Source organism: Haliotis cracherodii, unplaced genomic scaffold (assembly GCF_022045235.1).
Source record: "Haliotis cracherodii isolate W230 unplaced genomic scaffold, xgHalCrac1.p SCAF_6, whole genome shotgun sequence".
In the NCBI taxonomy this organism is placed as follows: domain Eukaryota; kingdom Metazoa; phylum Mollusca; class Gastropoda; order Lepetellida; family Haliotidae; genus Haliotis; species Haliotis cracherodii.
The window spans coordinates 7,409,954-7,425,253 of NW_027266319.1; the positions used below are offsets into that span (position 1 = coordinate 7,409,954).

Genomic DNA, 15,300 nt, shown 5'->3' on the forward strand with positions numbered 1-15,300 from the left:
TAGTCCGTTCTATACTGATTTCCGAAAAAGCGCGTTTGTTTACAAACAAGAGAAAAATCCGGACAAGTGCTATGCAAATTAGCCTGTGGCAGTGGTGTTATGCTGAGTCACCACTGCGACGGAGTGTGTCTGTTCGCGGAGCTCTCTAAACGAGACTGTTACGAAGGTGTCACGCGCTGGGAAGGAGCTTGGGCAGTCGCGCGGTGAAGATTTGTTAGTAGACTGGTTCCCGGATCCTCCGCTTGGTGTCGCTGCACTTCCAATCAAAGTCTGTCGCAGGAACGAACGGGAACCAGTCTAATTTGTTAGCAACGCCTCCTTTACTCTTGCAGACCGCTAAGAAATACAAGACATACGATTTCTCTTTCGGACACACTGCGATGAAGGGAAATATCAATATGGTGCCGTTTCTGATAAAGCTGTAACGAGAATCGGCGTGTAAAATGTTGTGGTTATAGTCAAAAACGCTTATTTTTGCATCGCATTGCGAGAAAACCAAGTTCAAGATTGACCATTTGAATATATATATATACCGACTAATAGCAGTGATTATATATATAAACTCTTTTGGCCGACTCGTACCCATGGCAACTGTTGCTTTAACCGTACGCACTCGTACCTTTTGTTTGATTGCTTAACGCCGCTCTCAGCTGTAGGTAATCGAGTATGGTCCAGACAATCCAGTGATTAATATCACAAGCATCGATCCATGCAATTGGGTTAATTACGATGACATGCATCAACCAAGTCAGCGAGCCTGACCACCCGTTAGATCCCGTTAGTCACCTCTATCGACAAGCAAGGGTAGCTGAAGATATTCTAACCCAGATCGTCACGGGTGCACTCGTGCCTAATCAAATGGATGACTCTACCCAAAATGCGAATCCGTTCGCAATGAAACTATATATGATTTGAAACATTAATCGTTTGTATTCTTACCTGCAGCTTCTGAAAAGTAGCTGCTCTTCTGTAACATATTGATTAAACAGAGTTTAAGTACGTGTTAGCCATTTTCGTTTGGTACGAATCTCCGTGGGTATCAATATACAGTGCCGTAGCCAGCCAGCCCACATTTTTCCTTGTGCAAGGTAACTTGAATAAGAAATGAATAATCTTATTTATCTAACTACGACCTAGATATATATAATTATAGGACAGCAGATAATTTGAAAAAAACGAACCATGGTTTATTTCACGATAAAACATTTTATTATATACTTCATTGTGAAAGACTTGAGTTTTCTGAAGTTGGGAAAAGGGATATTTTCATTGCAGTGAACCCAACACTTTGACGGAACCATTGTCATATAAGAGTTACCTCCCCTTAAATTGTCTCCCTTTATCGTAAGTGTCTCGCCTGTACACAAACTGTTGACGTCATTTTGACGTTAGTTCGACATTCACAAGGCAAAATAATGACGGATGATCATGAATGGAGTTAATATCACTTCTTGTCGTTTGTTATTCTCTCGAAAATGTTTCGTTATAAACTGTATTTTTTTAACTCGTCAAACGAAACTGTTCGTTTCGCAAAGCGCCATTTTCGTTAATTGATCAGCGGGTGTTGTTCTTTCGCATCCAAGAGCGGTCTCCTAGTTTTCAAGGATATGTTTTGTTAAAGTTGATTTTGCTTTTAATCTTATCTAAATGTATGATAAAGATTTTTTGTGACCCTAAATATTTTTCTATACTTTTGTTTTAATTGTTTAAGATTTTTCAAACAAGAAACTACTTTTTAAGCCGCAAATACAAGAGGTGGTGAACCGTCCCTGTGTGTTAGGTAGGGAGAATTTACGTTTCAATGTTTTACATTTGAAAAGAAGGATTTAATTTCCTTTTAGAAACCTACATAAAAAGTGTATAATAAACAGGATATGGATATTCAATATGTCACGTGAAATCTCGTGACGGGGGAATGGGAGATATTTTCACGAGTATTGAGACATGACAATCGGTATTGAGAGAAAAGGTGCAGGTAATCGAGGTGAGGATTGTGAGAACATCCAGGAAGTATCCACCTGTGCATAAAATTGACTTGTCTGACATTCCCAATGTTTATATTGTGGGAGTCATCATTATTTAAATACGGGTAAATTTTTTTAAAGCTTGTATATTTTATTGACATCCGTAAAAAGGCTGTACAAATTGTTGATGACACCCTGAATACAATCCGACCTCGGCAATGTTGGACAACTCCATTCAATGTACTCCATTCAAGGGGCTTAAGTTTGATATTCTAACAATTTTTACGTCGATTATCTGCACTGTTTCTCCCAAAACCGATTGTCATATCTATCCAGCTACATCTATGAGGAACAACTCAAAAGATACTTCCCTCTAAATAATAACGTCGTCCGATTTACGACGTCATCAAGTTGCGAGCGCATGTTCGAATCTCCAGAAATGACGTCATGATAGAACAATATTTTATCGTGAAATAAGCCACGCTTCGTCCTTCATTGTTCTTCGCGATTTATGCTGAACATAATGTTGATATCTCATATAGGAAATAAAGGACTCATACAATAAAACACTGCAGGGAGAATATACCACTCGGGGCTGTGCCCTCATGGTTTATTATCCCCCGCCCAACAAAGTCCGTCCGTCACGTTTCATTTCCGGAGCATAACTCAGAAACCGTTCAATATTTTTTCATGAAACTTTGAAGGTCTGTCAAGTACCATCTTCCCGAGGCAAGAGAGTTAACTGACTTTGAAAGTCCAGTTTCCACCCTTGCCGAACTAGGTTGGAATTCCTGGGCTCGATCGTAGCGCCACCAGTGGCTATTACGAGTTATGTCCGTTCTATGCCTCTCCTACTGACCAATCAGATTCAACCTCTCGTATCACTTGCATTTGTTTCAAACAAAACGGTGGCGCCCAGTCAAGACGATCTGATCGATAATCAAGATCTATATTGTGATAAAACGAGTCTTACATCGCGAAGTGCATCAAATCACGTGAGCGCCTTGATTAAAACCATGAAAATATTTAGAAAATATCTGTTGACAACGAGTTAGTGGTGCACATGCTTTGCAAATCCTGCAGTCGACCGAAATCTGCATGACTCTCTACGAACCGGATTTCGATTTCGGTGCGCGATTTTGATTGGACTATGCATAGACTCGTTAGTCCAGCCAAAATGTAAGTCCATAATACCAGCCTAGTTCGGCAAGGGTGGAAACTGGACTTTTATAGTCAGTTAACTCACTTGCCCCGGGAAGATGGTCAAGTACATGCTGAACTGGTGCCTTTTGCTATTTAGAAATTTTAGAAATTTTTATTTTTTAAGTTTCCATGGCAACAAGATGGACTTAGGTTCCAAACTCTTCTTTTTTTACAATTTCCATGACAAGTTCCACCTCTGTTAAGAAAGGTGAGGGTTTGTTTAGATTTAATAATGTCATAAATTCTGCAACAGGGACGGGGGATATAGCCACGTTAGTAGCAAACTCTTGTTCTTTCTGCGTGGGGCAGGACACTCTCACCTTTTCACGAACACCTGGTATCATTACCATTTGATAGTGATTCATAAACACATGTTCATGATACAGTCGGAATCGTACAATCGACACTGTTTTATGCAGAGATTTCTATTGCAGATAAGAAAAGGGTTTTGTCGCTATATTTAAATTATAATTATTCATGTGTACGTTTAAAAAAATAAATTCATTCGTCGCGAAAACGGAACATATAATGTTCGGTTCAACTATTCACCGCGCGTATGCCAATTTTCAAAACTTTTTGAACAAAGGATTTATGGCCATTGATGGGTTTTCACAATATGCATGGCGACCAGGGCGGTCACGTTTAATCTCGTACTGCAATTCTATGAACATGTGTTGAAAAAGAAATAGCAATTATGCAAAGTTTCACCTTCATGTGTCCCCTAATTGTAGTTTCAGAGTAGATGTCGAAAATACAGTAACACGGCAAACAAGGGGTACGTGGATACCGACGGTCGTAGCTAGGTTAATTAGATATCAAAATGGCAAAAAGAAATATCTATCTAATTCCGCATACCACTTTCTACATATCAAGTGACGCAAAAGTGATGTTTTCAATACGGTTGCCGCGATGGGCATATCTCAAATCGGATCACATGTTAGAGACACTACAGCTGGGATCATTCAAGCAAAGAGTCGGCTTAATGGACCTTGTCGTTTCAGAGATACCGAAAAGGCAAAAGTTAACGAAGGACAATCGGACGAACGGACAAAGTCGTGGCATAAGTTTGACTTTCAGTCAGGTGAGCAAACAATAACCAATCATTCTGCCAATGACAGTCTTAACATACATATAATTGAATTTGTTCGCTTCATTTTGAAACGAATGTCAGAACGCATCTCTTTGACTCCGATACGGTACCTCTCTGCGTGAATGGTCTAATTCTAGATCTAATTTTAATGAGATTGACAATGCATTAATTTCTCAAACCAGAGCGGCTTTGTCCACCGTGTGTAATACCAGTAATTGACGCTGAGTATCATTTTTGTCTCTTATGTCCATTTTATCATGACTTCAGATGTAACATTCTGTCAACGTGTTTCTGAGTATAAAATTTATATTTAATTTTCAACAATTGCTATCGTCAAGCAGTATATTTGTAAAAAAATGTTAAGCAAAATGTATTTTCATTGGTGTGAAAAAGCGTTGTAAACTTTTGTTTCAAGATGCATCTGTATAATTGTAAGGCGCTCCAGGGGTTGAGTCTTATCATGTCATTGTACTGTACTCGCATAATGGGCCGGTGGCCCCTTTACGGAAATAAACTCACCCACTCTCAAACCAGAGCGACGGAAAACGTCACCTCTGACGCAAGTATCGTAAAATCAGAATGTGGTGCAGTTTCGAGACGCCACACACATTATGTGACGGTGCCAACATGACATCAGCAATGGCGTCTGGGGTCCATTCCACAAAGCGATCTTAGCGCAACGACAGTCGTAACTCTAAAGTATGGGAGTTACGATACCTGTAGCGCGACGCTGTATTACGCCAACACTGCTTATGTGCACGTGTGCCTTTGTTAACTCGCGTATCTTAAACCGCGTTTGCTTGGCCATTGTCAGATTTTGGATTACATAAATCTGGAAAATTGCTAACTGCGACGCGCATAAAACAACAAATACACAAAACAATGAATGCCATGACTACCGTACGTCAAAGTTAAAGGGAAGCAGCCGTAAATTCAGTTTCTGGAACGGTGGTCCCACTTGACGTCGACAGTTTCCGCGAATTGGGCTACTGATTCTCCATGCTAAAGTTCTTGTCAGGTCTCTCTGAACGTACGAAGTCACCGTACCAGTCATCTTTGTTCCTTTTTTTATTAGGGAGCTAAGCGGCCCCTAACATGAATATTTTAGGAGCCAAAACTAAGTTTATAGAAACCAACAGATGTTGTTGCCAGTTGTGTTTACTTGTTGGTAGCTAAGTAACCGCAGTAGATAAAACTAGGTCGCTAATCATAGATTTGAGTCGCATTTGGCCACAAAAATGGTCACTACTTAGAGGCCTGTCGTAATATCCAACATTCAACATTCTCGGCCTAATCAGGTTTAATGTAGGGAGCCGTGAAGACCTGGGGTAGAATAGGTCTTCAGCAACAGGCGACTATGCTTGTAAGAGGCGAATAACGGGATCGGGTGGTCAGGGTCGGCCACTTGGTAGTATGACGTCGTATCCCAATTGTGAAGATCGATGCTCACGATATAAATCACTGGATTGTCTGTTCATATTGCTGGAGTGCGATGTTAAACAACAAACAAACAAACAAATAAATATAAGTAAGCTCAACATGTATGGCTACCCCCCCCCCCCCATATCCACATAGAAGACAGCTTCCCAGTTTCACACAAGGCACTCGGATGTGTAGGCCAGTCAATCCTCCATGTCCACACAGACATCTGTCTGTCAACACTCTCTCCAACGGAACTCCTGCTCTGTCAGATGTCTGGGGGCACGGGTGGCCCAGTCGTCTAAGGCGCCGCGATTCGCTGTGCAGAGTTGTGTCCCTTGGGCACACCAGAAACCTATGATTGTGGGTTCGAATCCCGGTTCGCCCTGATTATGTTTCTAGGTTTGTCAGCACCATACCCGTGCTCGTGGGTTTCACCGAAGTGGTAAACGTCTGAGACCTGCATCACTTCGGGCTTTCCTCCCACATTAAGCTGACGCGCTATGATATGACTGGAATAATGTTAAAAGCGGCGTTAAACCCAACTCACTCACTCACTCACTCACTCCAGACTTGATTATTTACAGACCACCATCATATTGCTGGGATATTGCTGAGTGTGGTATGACAACAATCAAACAAATAAGAAATAAGTAAGCTCAACATGTATGGCTACCCCCCTAATTCAAATGCATAGAAGACAGCTTCCCAGTTACACACAAGGCACTGGTATGTGTAGGCCAGTCAATCCTCCATGTTCACACAGACATCTGTCTGTCAACACACTCTCCAATAGAACTCCTGCTCTGTCAGATGTCTGGGGGCACGAGTGGCCCAGTTGTCTAAGGCGCCGCAATTCGCGGTGCAGAGTTGCGTCCCTTGGGCACACCAGAAACCTATGATTGTGGGGTTCGAATCTTGGTTCGCCCCAATTATGTTTCTAGGCTTGTCAGCACCATACCCGTGCTCGTGGGTTTCACCGAAGTGGTAAACGTCTGAGACCTGCACCACTTCAGGCTATTCCTCACACATTAAGCTGACACGCCGTGATATAACTGTAATACTGTTAAAAGTGGCGTTAAACCCAACTCACTCACTCACTCACTGTCAGATGTTTCGGCAATCTTCCTGGACCTGTCAGCAGTTGCATTGATGACGACTTGTGTAAAATCATCCTGAAACCTAGCTCACTATCAACATGTTCCAACCATTACTTGGAAAGCACACAGTATTTGGTTCAAAATGGGAAGTGAGTGTGCAATGTCATTTTACATAGACATCATTATCCACGCTCTATAATGGTGGCCTGTAATATTTGCAACAATGCACAATCAGTGTCAGATGTCTTGACCAAAAATTCAATCCTGCAACGAGCAATGCCACACATACATCCGGATCACACATTGTAGCTTGATGTAGAAAGAATTCCAACGATGCAAAGTCCAGAAACATAATCTGGGATTCAAACAGTGTAAAGTTTTAGGAACGCCTTATGTGGCAGTAAAGATTGTCTTAAGTTTTAAGTTTATTTGTGATAAATATCAATGTCAGTAAATGACTGAAACGCTCCTAAAATATCGAGAGGCCCATATGAGCCTAAGCGTGGGTTAGAGTTACCTCCCTTAGAACAGCAACTCCGCAAGTTCTTCCACACAAATTTTAGCAAATATAGTGACCAATTAGAAAAGTAAAACAAATTACAAACAAAGAATGTTTATCAAGTTTATTCAAACATATCTTTTTAAAAACATGAAATATATTTTAAACATGATTTTTTTTAATATCATTGCTGGTCAAGTCCATGGAAAACAAACATGGTGTACACAAGGCAGCTATGGTGATATATCAGATACAGTCTTGCTGTGAATAACAGTGTTTAGAGTGTGTCGTCATTAGCCACTGACAGCTGCGTGTTGTACACACCGGTTCCCCATCAACTCATGATATGTTGTACAGTCAAACACACAGTACATACAGAAAAAGGAAAATGTTAGGCAAAGAGTCCTTTCAAAAAGAAATTAAAATTCAAAAGTCCCTGATAGTGCTTCTTAAATTTGCTTTAAAACAATATGAAGAAATAAAGTACTAATTGTTTATGATTCCTCACAAACAATGTTTTAAGATGCACGTTTATTTGAATATTTGAAATCAGTACAGGTACTTCACAAACTGATAGCTCAATATGCAGAATGTGCCACAGTATGGAGAAAAATTTCTGTAGGAATATAATTAAATTATACCAACCTGCATGATATTTAACAACAGATGTACCACATTTGTATAAAAACTAATTTGAAGTTGACTCAAAATTATGCAGTGCCAGAAAATTAAACAGTGTATTTTCACAGCAAGAGACAGTAAGAGGTAGTTTGTCTGGTGACAGGTTGTGTCTTGGGGTAGGGAGATCCAGAGCTAGGCGTGGCATCCTGTGCGGTAGGGCTGGCCTGCTCTGGGGTGGTTAACCTCATCCTCCTCCCCCATAAGCTACTCCGTACTCAGCCTTGGGGTTGTTCGGTTGGGCTTCAACCACTGGGCCATAGCCATCTGAAATACAGAGGTTGATTTGGTTGGTACTGTGGTATTATTTGTTGTTCAACGCTGCATCCACAATATTCCAGCTATATGATGGCAAGGTACACCGGAAAATGGGCTTCACACATTGTACCCATGTGGGGAATCGAACCCGGGTCTTTAACGTCATGAGCCAACGCTTTAACCACTACGCTACCCCACACTTTCTTTAGTACTAGTATGAACAAATGCTGTTTTTATAGTGCTAGCCCACTGAGATACCATGCTGCAGATTAACATGGATAACCCACTCAGACACAGTATACTGATTCCAAGCTGACCAGTGCTTGTATTATAGGGGTGTGCAATATAACTGGTATACCGATATATTGCAATACGGCCCTCAGCAAGACATAAATCACAATACAACCCTTGCATATCAACATTTTCCGATACATTCACAAGAATTAACATATAACTACATAAATTACATCTACTATCTTGAGGCTTTTGGATGGACTGGGTTCCTATCAAAGCCATGTATACAACACACGCTTTATGCTGTTTACATTAACATTCCATAATGATGACGTAATAGGTGTAGTCTGGAAGGTAATTTAAAGTACCGACGTTTACTACAATATCTGAAAAACTATCGAACCTACTCCAGTCAAAGTTGGTATGAGATTATTAAACAGTCATACATTACTGGATATTACATTTAAAGACAATCGGTGCATGAATAAAAAATCTGTCTATTTACCATCACTATATTTCATCAACAACCAGACCTGTTCGTCACGGGTGGAACGAGCATTCATTGAAACAGCCATCTGCATAATGCTACCCCTGCGTTACAGGGCCATATGACACAGTTGAACCAATCAACTCAACTCGAAAGGGTGCACGGTAATCTAGCACGTTGAAACGCCCAACGCTAACACCGTATTTGTGCGTGCATGATTCCTGTGCACCCTTTCGAGTTGAGTTGTAATATCCAGTTATGTATTATGTATGTCGGTACCTTAAATTACCTTCCAGACTATAGTCTTGTTTAGCCTTACTTGTATGATACTACCCATCTCGCAGTCTGAAGTCTGGATTATTGAATGAGAAATACCATTTGAACAGTACAAATATATGTAATTTGTGCCCCAATACACAAACACTATCCCCTTTAATGATTGACAGACAGGGAAACAACAAGTACTATCTTTTAACATTTGTTGGTATGACTCAACCAGGGCATCGACCACCAGCCTTCCGAACTCGCGGCACACGCTCTCTCCAACAGACCATGGAAGCAGTTCAAGAATGGAAGTACACATACTTTGTGCAGAACGGCTGCCCTTGCTGATGACACACTCCCTCTCCTTTATGCCCTTGACCTCTGACCCCGCCTCTGAGTTGGACTTGCAGCATGCTCGCTGAATCTTTTCAGCTACATAGCTGCAAGCTGAAAACACAGAAATGTCCTTTATCATCAACCTTATTTCATCATGTTCATCAATATAGTGTTGGTTTCTTCAGGTTTATTTGAAAAGGGTTTTCCACTGTTGTTTCAACGCACACTAGTTATACTGCTACTGACTTGAAAGTGGCCATTTTCTTTCTGAACAGAGTGGAGGTGAGGTGAAACTGGGTTTAACGTCGCGTCCAAGATTATTGCACTTATATAGCCACGTGCATGTGTGTGTGTGGCTGCTTGTACTAGTCCAGACTGATGCCGATTTAAAGTGCTAGCTCACTGAGATACCATGCCTCAGTTTAACATCAATACCCCACTCAGACACAGTATATTGACTCCGAGCCGACCAGTCCTCGTTTTAGCCCCTTAATGCTGAGCGCCAGACAGGGTAACAACAAGTACCATCTTTTAACGTCTTTTGGTATGACGCGGCCGGGGATCGAACCCCGAACCTTCCGCTCTTCGGTGCACGCTCTACCACTAGACCACGGAGGTGGTCCAGAACAGAGTGGAAAAAGAACAGACGACAAACAGTGAAACAAGAGAAAAGGCTTGGTTCTCGTTATATGACACCTCAGCAATGCATTATTTACAGAAGTTAAAACAAAACAACAAGTACAACTTAATTTCAGCTCAGACCTACATAACAAGTCACAAGATATGACAACATTATCAGTGACTAGTATTATTACATGCATAACCTCAAAGGCAGTCAAATTAATAATTCTGTGACAAAGGATATCTAGTTATACACAAAAAGTTGACACAGCGTTCCTGTCTACCAGTATTTAACAGTTTTATACCGGTAGAATTTGGCTTGGATCGGTAATTCATGTGAGTGCCAGTCCCTGTGGACCGACAAACAAACCACCTTATAAAATTTTGATTTTGAACAAAACATTGGCGATATTCAAATAAGTATATTTTTCGAACCAAGTCAACTTGTCTGTTACCATCAGGGTTTCCCGTTATCTATTATTAGTGCAAGGAAATAACATTTCGCTTTGCTTTCAAGTTAAATATATATATGTTTTTTTATTTGTTGAACATGTTGAAAGTTGGGACTGACAATAATTAGGGGGACCGGTAATTTTTAGAGTTGCCACTCCAGCAGGAATATCATTTTCCAAAGCCAGTGGGAACACTGTGATAAATACAGAGGGTTATAGTTTAAACAGCACCTCAGCAAAACGTCATAGAGCAAAAACAGCACTGGCTGGCAAAAACAGAACTTTGCCAAAAGCAAAAACGACTACTGTTCACATGCAAACATGCTTATCACCTTAAAACATGTTTACATTAGAAATAAGCCTCTACTCCAATTTACTCGCCAACTGTGAATGAGAGTCAGGGATATGAGGCAAAGTATGTTAAGACTGCCTCAGATTTCCTGTCAGCTTGGCAACACGAACAGATCAAGCGATGACAATATTACAACTGTGTTGAAATATGGTGACAAAAAATAGGATCAATGTTACCAAAATAAAGCATAAAGCCCCCGTTACACTATCAAAAGCTTTGATAAAAAATTTGGTTGGTTGGTTTGTTGTTTTAATCCGCACTCAATATTCCAGCTATATGACAGCAGTCTGTAAATAATCGAGTCTAGACCATCCAGTGATAGATATCATGAGCATCGATCTTCACAATTCGGATCCGACCCTGACCACCCGATCCCGTTAGTCGCATCTTACGACAAACATTAGTGCAATTGGGATCGATGACATGCTTCAACCAAATCAGTGAGCCTGACCACCCAATCCTGTTAGTCGCCTCTGAGGACAAGAATGGGTTGCTTAAGACCTATTCTATCCCAGATCTTCATGGGTATCAAAAACTTGGTCAAAGTCCATTTTGAACAAGTTTTTAATAGTGTAACATGCTATCAAAAACTTTGAAGAAGTTTTTGACGGACTTTGATGGAATAGACACCGATCCTATTTCTTGTCAACTTTGATCAAAGTTTGATGACGTTGATTTAATCAAGCCAATCAGAATGCAAGGGACATTTACCCCTTTTCAACCAGAAGTGCATGGATTCAAGTCAAAATGAGCCAACTATTTTGGACTGACGAAATGTTGGAAGAATTAATTGACTTGGTTCAACAACAAGCAGCCATTCTCAGGACCAGATATGCCTGTTGACACAATTTATGGATAACATCTTCTTTAATACTGTCTGCCTTTGCCTACCCTGACGCAAACTTCTCAACATGGCAATACACAAAATACACATGACAACAGAAAAACATTCTTAGTCAGTAGCATCAATCTTGGAAAAATTATACCCGGCAAAACTTAGACGGCCTGTCCAAAACCTTGATGAGCCAAACTTAGTGAAAGTTTTCTTTGACTAAGTTTTTGATCAAAGCTTTTGATAGTGTAATGGGGGCTTCAATTATACAAGTACATAAATACCTTTTATCTTTATTATTAATATAAGGTGCCATTTTCATTGACCTTAAGCAGCGCTGCTGTTTTCGCCAGATGAAAACAGGGACATTTTGCTAAGATATCGCCATACTTAAAATGAAGCATTAAAGGGGCACTGATCTAACGCAATTCCCCGGACTGGTTGTTGCCTTTGTTATTGTTTTCTCCCCCGTGAGTACCCGGATGATACCCAACGCAACTGAGCGTGACCAGAGACTTGGCTACCGTCTACAAGGACAGCTAAATAAACTTGGAGGCTGGAGGCAATATTTGTTTTACGCATTTTTGCATAAACACTGATTGGTTAACTGTGATCTATAAACATTCCGACAAAGGGCGCATGTTAAATAATTTCTTCAGCCTAAAAAAACAGACAAAAAGAACGGCGGAGCTCATCGGATGTCGTCATTTGGAAATACCCAAGATGGTTATAGTTTAATACTTTAAAAAAGTATCCATGCAGTGAAAGCATTTTCGGATTTCGGATTGCATCGATAATACGATTACTACTCCCGTGTTGTCATCCACGTTTTCTCGTATAACCCTACACTTGTGTATTTGTCGTCATTCACTTGATGCTCAGTAATGAATTTATTACAGGTACAATTAGTGGTAGCACCACTTAGATTACCTGACAAAGGTTCCCATTTGGCATTTATTGTGTCTGGGGTAATTATTCAATCTAAATCCAGGTTTGAAGTGAGGTGAAATGTGTCTTATGTAATATGCACGTGGCTACCCAGCAAGAGATGAATGATCAGTTGAATTACTTTTTTTTGTAAATCAACGGATCGTTCCTAGCCATCAAAGGATTAACAGAAAATATGTTGATTGATTAATCACTGTTATCTTGCACAGTGGATATGTCAAAAGTGAGTGTTTACATGTCTGGGTTTACTAAAACAAAGGGAATACACTCAAATCATGGCGTGAAGTGCCCATGTAAAAACAACATACTTTGTTCAAAGGGTTAACTGATAATACGTTGATTGATTGATCATTGGTATCTATCACTCAATGGATTTTTTAGGAAGCGTGGAGGTTATGAGACTAGTTGTCACGTGGGCTTTCTCAGCCGACCCTTGAGACTTGACACCAATGTGAAACACCTAAAACAATCCAAGTGATCAGTTGAGAAACGAATACGGGTTATAATATCCGGAAACGATATATATCTTTTAAAATATTCGATTGTTACAGACACACGTGACATCGAATAAGTTTCTTTGTACAGCTGCAGACGAGTGAGATATTGTTCCTTTGTGTGGATATTCACGGATACATTCCTCGAACAAGGAAGCTGCCTAAAATTTATACACATAAATTTGGTAGGTTGTAATTATGGTATTTGCATTTTGTTTTCGTTCATTTGAACCGATTCTTGGTTGGGAAATTCTTCAATGCGCGATAGATGTTGTTTTCATAGGCCTTTTCCTTTGTCAATTTGTAAAATGTGATTCTCTCAGGCAATTCATAAAATGTGTAAATATTTCAGTCATTTTGACTAAAAAACTGTCCGGATTGATTAAGACGATCAAAAGGGCCTACAAACATCACAACAGATTATTATGTAGGATTAGAAGCCAAACAACATAGAAATGTACTTTTCAACATAACATTTTCAGTCTCTTGGTGATGACATTAAACATCAAAATGTTTGGAATTCGTTATCATAATAATACAGATTGACATGTTTTTCAGCCACTTTGTAAAATAACTGAATATTTAGACGTTTAATAAATTTGTTACACATTTTGACAGTAAAAAAATATACACACTATAAAAAAAGCAATGCTCAGGTGAAATATTTACTTTGTGTTGCAAGTCAAAATAGTGTAAACGAAAATCGCAAAATAACCACGCAAGTGACTTATCAAAACATCGTCATCATTACCGATGCTACCCACAAAGATACCTACATATCCTTATTATTTCGAAAACTGTATTTCATTTTGTTGATCAATGTGACCATACGCCCTTATTACTACCCATAAAAGTGACTAATGGGCTTACGAATGGCGCAGCAGAGGTCGCGAACTAGTCTAGATTTCTGCTTTACATCCGGGTACTCTGTGGAAAAAACAATAACAAAGGCAACAACCAGTCCCGGGGAATTGCGTTAGATCAGTGCCCCTTTAATAATCACAGATTCAGTCATGTCAGTTGGGATAATAATAACACAATTTGTCACAGTAGATAGTCCTGTATAACCCTTGACAAAATATAATCACTCACAAAAGCCTTTATTTCTTATTCAACCAATGTTGATATGGTTCGTATGAACTGATGTCAGTTCGGCGAAAGAATTATTATTGTGACAATGCTTAGATGCTAGGCTGCTTGTTTCCCCGAAGAATGTTGTCATCGATCAATCAATATCGGAATATATCGTCTAACAATCATCTCTATATAGTCTGTATTTCTTGTTATAAACTGTGAAACAAAGTATGTAGCATTTTGTTACACAACGTAACCAACCCGTTGCTGCCCTTGTTGTCAATGTCACATGTACAGAATCTCAGTGGGATGACTTGACAGTTTTTGCTGCTGTCCGTAAAGCGCACTAAACTGATCTTAACTGACACAAGACCCGTGCAACAACGTGCTTCTCACCATTAATTATCAATCATACCATCCTGTCGATTGCGCAACCCTGTGCTGAACGCTGGTGTTTGAGATATCGTGTTTAAAGGTTCAGATCTTCTCACACTGTTTACCTTTCTGACATTAGCGATGACGCTGTGTCACGTGATGTACGGGGTCACTTGCTAAGCGGAAGTGCCCTTGTAAACAACCTGTCAAGTTCATGTGGTCGTTTGTCTGTCAAATGCTGTAAGCATCACGCGAGGATACTTCATGTCGCCCTCATCATGACAACCCCTCATTAGCTGTAAGTTGCTTTTATTACAAATTTCTCGTGCGATATCTGCGGTTCTCCTGCCCGAATAATTTATATGAGGGCGTGTTCTGTCTTTCATTATGAAGTTTGTTTTGTTGACCAGTCTGCCATTGATTAACCCGTTATTATTGATTTATTGAAATTTTCATTATGAATAATATTTCATCAATATTCGTTTAAAACGTTTTGACTCCAAAAACGGAACTTTTAGTTGAACAAAAACGTAACAAACTGACTTATTACCTGTCTGGATTTATTAATTCTTCAAAACATATCCTTGATTTCCTTCTTGTTGTTCAGTGTTGTTATATAA

General features: G+C 39.9%; 1 protein-coding gene and 1 long non-coding RNA gene across 4 annotated transcripts in view; one reads left to right on the top strand and one right to left on the bottom strand.

Moving 5' to 3' along the window:
• Positions 1 to 7,384: 7,384 nt before the first annotated feature.
• LOC139445772 (uncharacterized) lies at positions 7,385 to 14,825 on the bottom strand. Its single transcript, XR_011651883.1, has 3 exons — positions 14,702 to 14,825; positions 9,518 to 9,643; positions 7,385 to 8,220 (listed from the first exon to the last, which is right to left on the bottom strand). It is a non-coding gene; the product is annotated as an uncharacterized lncRNA (long non-coding RNA).
• A 41-nt stretch (positions 14,826 to 14,866) lies between these two features.
• Positions 14,867 to 15,300, top strand: part of LOC139444700 (GRAM domain-containing protein 4-like) — a 77,839-nt gene continuing 77,405 nt past the window's right edge. For all 3 annotated transcript variants that reach the window (XM_071225627.1, XM_071225629.1, XM_071225630.1), the window contains exon 1: positions 14,867 to 14,978. The gene's annotated coding sequence lies outside the window, so the exon portion shown is untranslated. The remainder of the gene's footprint in view (positions 14,979 to 15,300) is intronic.